This window comes from Nelumbo nucifera, chromosome 8 (genome assembly GCF_055504915.1).
Source record: "Nelumbo nucifera cultivar China Antique chromosome 8, China Antique-T2T, whole genome shotgun sequence".
Taxonomy (NCBI): Eukaryota; Viridiplantae; Streptophyta; class Magnoliopsida; order Proteales; family Nelumbonaceae; genus Nelumbo; species Nelumbo nucifera.
In genome coordinates, this window is record NC_142656.1 from 38052063 (window position 1) to 38060384 (window position 8322).

An 8322-nucleotide genomic window follows, 5' to 3' on the forward strand; every position below is an offset into this window, starting at 1 on the left:
AGAAGAAGAGATGGAAAATGACGCTAACAGATCCTTATGCAAATTTGCCATACCAAGTTCGACCATTCAGCCTAGCATTGAAAGGCCAACGGTTACAGCTAATAATTTTGAGATCAAACCAGCAATCGTTCAGATGGTTCAGCAGTCTCAGTTCAGGGGAGGAATTATGGAAGACACCAATGCTCATTTGGCAAATTTCTTGAAGATCTGTGATACCTTCAAAATGAATGGCGTTTCTGATGATGCCATTAGACTGAGGCTTTTCCCTTTTTCTCTTAGAGGCAAAGCCAAAACATGGTTAATCTCTCAAGCTTTGGGGTCAATTACTACATGGGATCATCTCACAAAGGCATTTTTAGCAAAACACTTCCCACCAGGAAAAACTGCTAAATTGAGGCATGACATCACCAGTTTCACTCAGTTTAATGGAGAGACTCTCTATGAAGCATGGGAAAGGTTCAAAGACTTGCAAAGAAAGTGTCCTTATCACGGTATCCCAGATTGGTTGATAGTACAGACGTTCTATAATAGTCTCTCCCCTCAAATGAGAAGTACTATTGATGCAGCAGCTAGTGGGGCTCTCATGAACAAGAAGGCTACAGATGCAAATGTTATCCTTGAAGAAATGGCAGCTAATAACTACCATTGGTCTAATGAAAGAAGCATTACAAAAAAGGCTGCTGGTGTTTACGATGTGGATGGGTATTCTCTGCTTGCTTCCAAAGTTGATGTGATAGCCAAGATCTTGGAACGAGTGAACATCAATGTTCTCTCCAACCATCCAAAAGTGTTTGAATCTTGTGGGGGAAAACACCATAATTCAGATTGTCATGGGATGGAGCAAGTCCAGTTTGTCAATAATCCCAATCGGCAACCAAACAACCCTTACTCGAATTCTTACAACCCTGATGGAGGAATAACCCCAACTTAGCATGAGGAAATCCAGGAAACCAAGGAGGCAACCAAAGGCAACCTTTCCAAAATAACTTTCAAGGGAGGAATCAAAATCAGCCCCAAGCACCAGAAGAAAACAGACCCTCCTATGAAACAGCTTTAGAGAAATTCATTGAGGCTACTTCTGAAAGGTTTGAGAAGATGGAAAAGAAATATGACAGGTTGGAGACAAAGGTTGATCAAATAGCTAGCCAAAATAGGAGCTTGGAAATGCAAATAGGTCAAATGGCTAGTTCATTCAATGCAAGAGCTCAAGGTACTTTGCCTAGCAAAACTGAAGTCAATCCCAAGGAACATTGCAAGGCAATTACTTTGAGAAGTGGCAAATAGCTTGAGCAAGTGAATGCCATTGCCTTAAGAAGTGAAATGACTATTGGCGAGATCAAGGATGATGATCAAAAAGTTGAGATGCCAAAATATGCCAAATTCTTGAAAGAGGTCTTGGATGAGGAAATTAAGGAGGTATTGAAACTATTTGGAGGCCGGTTAGAAAGGGTGCAAGCCAAGACAAGGAAAATTTTTACCATTGAATGGACCGACCTCTACCGAGCAATTGCGACCTTCCATTGAAACACCTCCACCTCACACAAAACTCCTCCCATCTATTGTGCAGGCCCCTATTCCAGATTTAAACCCACCCATGATGGATGAGAGGGGAAAACATCGGAAGTTGCAACTACAAGACTTGGAGGATCCGGTTTATGATTAAAAACAAGGAAGTTTGTTTTACTTTTTTATCTCTTCTTGTTTTTATAATTAAGTTATTCCCACCTTTTCTTTTTACCTTACATTGAAGACAATACGTAGACTAAGTGTGGGGGGAGAGTATAGGATTTTACATCAGTTCAAAAAAAAAATCAAAACCTCTACTCTTTTGAAATCAATTGAAAGAATGTTCTAGAAAAATTCTTGTGAACATAGTAATGAGGTACGATCAAGGAGTACATGACTTATTTAAAGCCATTTCCAGTTAAACTAGTCCTAAATTTAGGTTTAAGTAAATGGGGTAGTTGTTTTACCATTGCTACAATTGGTAGGATGGAGCATAAAATGCACCTTCCAACCAAGTAATTCAATAGTAGGATGGAGCATAAAATGCACCTACCAACCAAGTAATTCAATAGTAGGATGGAGCATAAAATGCACCTACTAGCCAGCAAATTCAACAGTAGGACGGAGCATAAAATGCACCTACTGGCCGAGTGAACCAAAAGTGAGACGGCGTATAAAATGCACTCACTCCTGATAAAAAGAAAAAATAATGAAAAAAAAAGAAGAGAAAATAAAAGAGAGGTTTTCCCTGATTTACTACCTGGTTTAAAGTAGAAAAAATTGGATTGACTGATGAATGAGTCGTGTATGACTTAGTTGTTAATTTAACGGTTTGCAATAGTTAACCTAGAATATTTGTGGAGAAAGATGAAGGAGAGTTGAGTTTAAAAATTGGTAGGATAGTTAGTTTGTTCTTGCTTTATTTTTCTTGAATTTTTGTCTTGCCCGAGGACGGGCAAGGTTTAAGTGTGTGGGGATTTGATAAGAATAAAAATTATCATGTTTTTATCCCTAAATATTCAGTCTTTTATACTTAATTAGTACTTAATTGGACTCATTATGCTTTTGGTTCAGGGAATGAAAGAAGGCATCAGGAGAAAAACAAGGCTAATTGGGTCATTTTACACAGTTTCGGCGCCATGTGGTAGATTGAGCATAACAGTCTCATCCAGACTCCGATTGAGATGATTCAAGATGAGTTGGAAGGATAAGGAAACGTTTTACAACATTCCTGTTTTGAGTTTTGATAGATTCGAACTGAATCGGGATCAAAATCGGTCTCGAATTCTCTGCAACTGCACTGGTGATGTGTTGAAGACAATCCTTAGCCTTGAAACTTCATCCGCGATTTGATCACTCTCCCACTCACACAAGAACATGGTTTTATCTTATTTTTGAGTATTTCTAGATTGAGATTACCAGTTAAGAGATAGGATAAGATTAGATCTAAATTAATCATTAGGATTAGGACTTTCTATTTTTGAGAAAGAACTCCAAAAAGGAGTTGGAAACAGCTCCTCCTCCTAAAGTTATTTAAAGGGGGGCGAACTATCAATTAATCAATCAAGGGAGCAAGGAGAAATCCTTCAAGAGAGCTTCAGCCTCCAAAGAAGCAGTCAGCAACCCAGGAGGAGAAGATAGGCGGCGAGAGGAGAATTGAAGATTCAAGGGTGAGGAGTTCTCCTCAATCAACTTCTATTCAAGAGTTTTTTTTCTTCAAACTTTACTCTCTGTTATTATTCAATTTCACTTATGTTTAATCGAAATTTTATCGTTGGAATGATTCTTTTCATTAATAATATGAATAGCTAAATTTCTTGAACTAGGATTTGGATGTAGTCTTTTGATTTGCCTATGATAGATTTTGTTTAATTGATTGGGTCGTTGATTGTTGGGATTTATCTTTTATCTTAGGGCTTAATGCTAGTAATTAATTGGCCATTAATTACTTGAATTAAGGTATTGTGTGCAGTAGCGAGAGTGGAAGCATAATACTAGTTCATTGAGATAATTGACCTAGGGTATGTGTTGCTTAGAGATAAGAACACTCCTTTGTGATTGTTAAACTGATTTCCATTGATCTTAAGGGGTTTGTGTTCATTGCCCGTGATCACGAGAGTAGGCATGCGGTTAGCATAAACACATGTGTTGTATCTTGAGAGAGAACTTCATATAATTTGGGGAAATCTGATCATAAATTCCTACAACAATAAACCAATCTAAGAAAACATAAGTATGTCATAGGTAATCATTTGATGAAACCCGAATCCTAGGCTTCTCATAATATTCTGAATTAAACCTATTTACCTACGTTATCATTTCTTTAATTTTGCTTGAGAATTGAATTTCTAATTTCTAAATAATAGAGAAATCTTAAAATTCGGTACTTGACAACACCTTCCATGTGGGATTGACACTCTATTCACACATTATTACTTGCCCACGATCTGTATACTTGCAGAAATCGTACAACAAGTTTTTGGCGCTGAATTAAACCTATTTACTTGCATTATCATTTCTTTAATTTGGCTTGAGAATTGAATTTCTAATTTCTAAATAATAGAGAAATCCTAAAATTCGGTACTTGACAACACCTTTCCTGTGGGATCGACACTCTATTCACACACTATTACTTGCCCATGATCTGTATACTTGCAGAAATCGTACAACACCCATCTCTGTTTTCTAACCACATAAATGATTATACGGCGATGACACTCATGTGGTGTCCTCTCCTTTTTTTTGTTCCTTGTTCTCCGTCTTCTCTGCCAGCTGGGTAGACCCGCAACAACGATCGTCCATGGGTACTCGTTTCTCAGTTTCAAACTGGAATACCATCTAAAGGTCGGCATCCAACAGGACATCCTCTTCTCAGTTTAGGTGCGGAGACATACACAGGAATCATCACATCTTCTCACCAATTTCTTTGATACACTGCTAGATATCATCATTGCCATCTAAAAGCAAATTGTTCAAAAACAAGGTACACTCCTATTGCATCATTTAAACCCAGGCCAACATCCAAATCCAATTCGAGTAAGCTCCATTAATAGTCTTCTTTTTTTTTCTTTTTCATTTTTTTTCTCTTTGTTTTTTTATCTTTCTATTTTTCCATTGGCAGGCCAAATCTTCTTTTAGAGCAACCCAAACAGTGTGCCTGATTTTTGTAAATGGGATAATTCATTTTAATTGTTTCTATCCATTATATTTCTGCAATCGTATCCTATGATATTTATTTTTTATAATTTCCTGTTATATTTTCTCGGTGATTAAATTCAACTTAAATGAGAATATTAGCCTAAGCATTTCTCTAACAATCTAAAGGTTTGAACTTCCTCTCTCTTCAAACCATTCCATTGAGTCCAAAGGTGGGGGTTTTGATAGAAAAGACGTGAGGGAGCAATCTTTCACCCTTTTGCTCAGGCCCCTACATCCAAAAGGGGATTGGTTTGTTAGTATGGAAGGGAACATCCTTTCGAGCTGATGGAAATGTAGGTTTCTAGTTTGGATAAAAAAAGATAAAAAGAGAAAAATAAAAAATATATATACTAAATAAGTTAAATAGGTCTTCTTTGTTGGTTTATTTGTAGTTTGTTACTTTTTTTATCGTTGTTGCTTTTTATTAATCATGTATTTACAATTATGCTCACTTAAAACACCATGTGGGCCCCACCTATTGGAACCGGGAGAGTGTTGCCTAACCCCTTCCCTCTCCCATCTAAGACTTACCCGAACTGGTTAATCGGTGCCTCAAGCATTGGATTCAGTATCTAAACAAAAACTGATTTTGAAAATCATTCTCGGAGGTCTCATCACCTCCTTTTCTTCTACTTGATGGGTGGAAACTCCATTTCCAGCCCGAGTGGCAAAGTGAGTCATTTTTCCGATACTCACACTAACCTTTAGCTTATTCATATTGTAGTTCATGACTACCCGATTAAAGGATGAGGATAGAGAATTCAAGATGGCATTAATCTTGGTGTCATCGTTAAGTTTGGAGCCAAGAACCTCTAATTCATTTATATAACCTATAATCCGCATGACATGGTCATGTACCAGTTGGCTTTTGGTCATCCTTCTAGTTATCAAAAGTTTGAGGACCTTTTGTCTTGTAGAATGATTATGCTCTTCATACATGGTTTTTAGACTATCTAGGATATCTTTGTAGATATCAATTTTATCAAACTATCTCTATATAGAATTATCCAAGGAGGTTATGACAGAACACTGGGCCAGAGAATTTTTCTCTTCCCATTCCTTATATTCCCTCATTTCCTCAGAATCCATATCGCCTAGACGTTCCGATGTTGGGTTTTTGGCAACCTTGTCCAATTTCTTGGACGTGAGCACCAGGTTTAGGTTATGAAACCAGTCTACATAAGTAGGTCATTTCAATTTGTTCTCATCTATCAATTTAGCAAACTATCCATGTGCCATTCCTAATAAAAGGCATAATTAATTAGTCAATGACCTTAATATTGTTTCATGTTATATTTCACAAAATGGACATTTATATATGTTCCATCTCCATTTGTTCATCTCTGAGATTTCCCTCCTATCTCAATGACAAGGTCATAGTTCATGTCCCTATAAATGTGGAAAATCACATAGGTGCATGGGGCCAACTGTTTCAGCTATATAACCCCATCATTTTTTATGAAGGATCACATATCCACCCACCCATCCAATGAGCTTTTACTTTGGCTTCCATCAGACAAGGTTCATTGCCATTTTATGTTAAACCTTTCTAACTGGTAAGTATAGACCCATCATATTGGGAGATCCAAGGTACCATGGAAGAGTATTCCATTTTAGGATAGGCCCCTTCCACTAGTCTATGAAGCCCCTATAATCTCATAAAGCAATCCTGATAACTATTTCATTGAAATGGATAGCCCAATTTTATGGTGTGTCTCCACCCACCAATTCAGCCCGTTTTCATGCTAATGATGGAAGGCCTTTAGAGATATCATCTTATGATATTCACTATCTCATTGCACTTATGTTAATCATGAGGGAACATGTAAATCAGTCCCTAGGTCAGATTTAGGTCATACTATAGTGGCTCCCACTAACTTGCATAAAGTCAGGTTCAAATGGGCCCTTAATGGGCTAGGGTTCCCGTGAGGTTCCTCTTGGGGAGGAAGCTATTAAGGGGGCCCATTAGAAAAGGAGATCATGTAATGATCCATGGACATCATGTTAATGATGTGCGTTCAGCCATGATGTTCGTAGAGAGCCACATAAGTCAATACATGGGCCAAGAACTTTGTCCCATGAATGAATCACATCCATTTATCACATTATATACACATACATAATTGATCCACATCAATTTAAAACATGTAAAACCCATATCCATTTAGATTAGCACATGATCAACCCTTCAATGGACTAAATTATCTAATAATTTTATCTTGGTATATGGGCTAAACTACATAAAGCATTTCAACCCATATAGCAGTTCATGCTGAAATGGGCTAGTCTTGCTTTAATCGAACATAAAAGTGTTTTTCAAGTATGGCTCCATTTGGAAGAAGCACAAATACAACTATGTAGAATGCAAAACCTTATATTGTATAATTTTGTACTATACATATTTGTATTTGTACTCCTTCCAAACTACGCCTATGGGCCTAATTGGTCCATGCAATGGGCCATCAAAACCCTGGACAAGATTGATGCGTATTGCCTACACTAGCAAGTGCCCTAGCCGATCAAGTAATAAAGTGAAGAGTAGAGTATCGTTCCCACGAGGATTTATACAACAACTACTAGTAATAAATCAGTCAATTGTTATTTGATAAATCAAATTCTTAACCTAATCAAAATCTGAATTCCCAACTTGTAACCTATCCTAACCAGTTCAGATCAAACACCTTTCATGCAATCAAGAAAACAAGCTGTATGTGAATACTACAGATTCGGTCCAGCAATCAATTCTCAAGGTTATTCAATTGAATTGGGATTCAGCCATGGTTTGGTGAAACCCTAATGGCATGAACAGCCTCTCTCGAGCACATGCTCATTCTATCCATGAGTGATGATTCTTATATCTCTATCAAGAATCTAATCCCCATGCATGCATTAAGATTACAAATTCGAAGGGCATCATTTCAGATTTGAATAAACACCAACCGAATCATACAGGTTATCTCTAAATTGTATTAAATTCGGTTCTTGATTAGCAGATCAGATTATCTAGACTCTTTCTCAAGCAATTTAGACAGTCCAAGATTCAAGAACAATTCGGCCACAGCTATAGTAGATTATCTAAACTCTTTCTCAAGCAATTCAGACAGTCCAAGATTCAAGATCAATTCGGCCAAGCTATTCTAACATTTAAAACCCTAGTCAAGAAACATCAAGAATGAATCCAAGCAATCAAATAATCCTACAGAACTAATTACAGATATGAATTCTCATGAAACATTATTCAATTACTAGCAAGAAAGAGAAATTAATGGACAAGATTGCATGAAACCCTAGCTGAATTCGGTTACCACTTGCGCAGAACCAAAGAAGAAGACAACCTAGAGTCTTGATTGATCTTCGATCTCCTTGAATGGCTTCTTCTACAATTTCGAATTCAGCAATCTTCTCTTCTCTCCTCTTCTTCTTGCTTCTCTCTTCTCTTAATTTGCAAAAAGGGGTTTGAACCCCTTTTTCCCTCTTTCTCTTCTCCTTTTATAGTTTTCTCTTTAGCCCTCTCTCTCTTCTAAAAGGTTGCCGCCTTTAGGAACTCCTTGTGCTGCAATTTGGGCTGCAATTGGGCCTCCCACTTGGTGGGCCGAATGGTCTCCCTTGGAGAGCTTC

The 8322-nt window shown here is 37.4% G+C and overlaps 1 non-coding gene across 1 annotated transcript; it reads right to left on the reverse strand.

Moving 5' to 3' along the window:
- Nucleotides 1–388: 388 nt before the first annotated feature.
- On the reverse strand, nt 389–495 carry LOC148789886 (small nucleolar RNA R71). The gene has a single exon (XR_016079910.1). It is a non-coding gene; the product is annotated as a small nucleolar RNA R71 (small nucleolar RNA).
- Nucleotides 496–8322: the final 7827 nt, after the last annotated feature.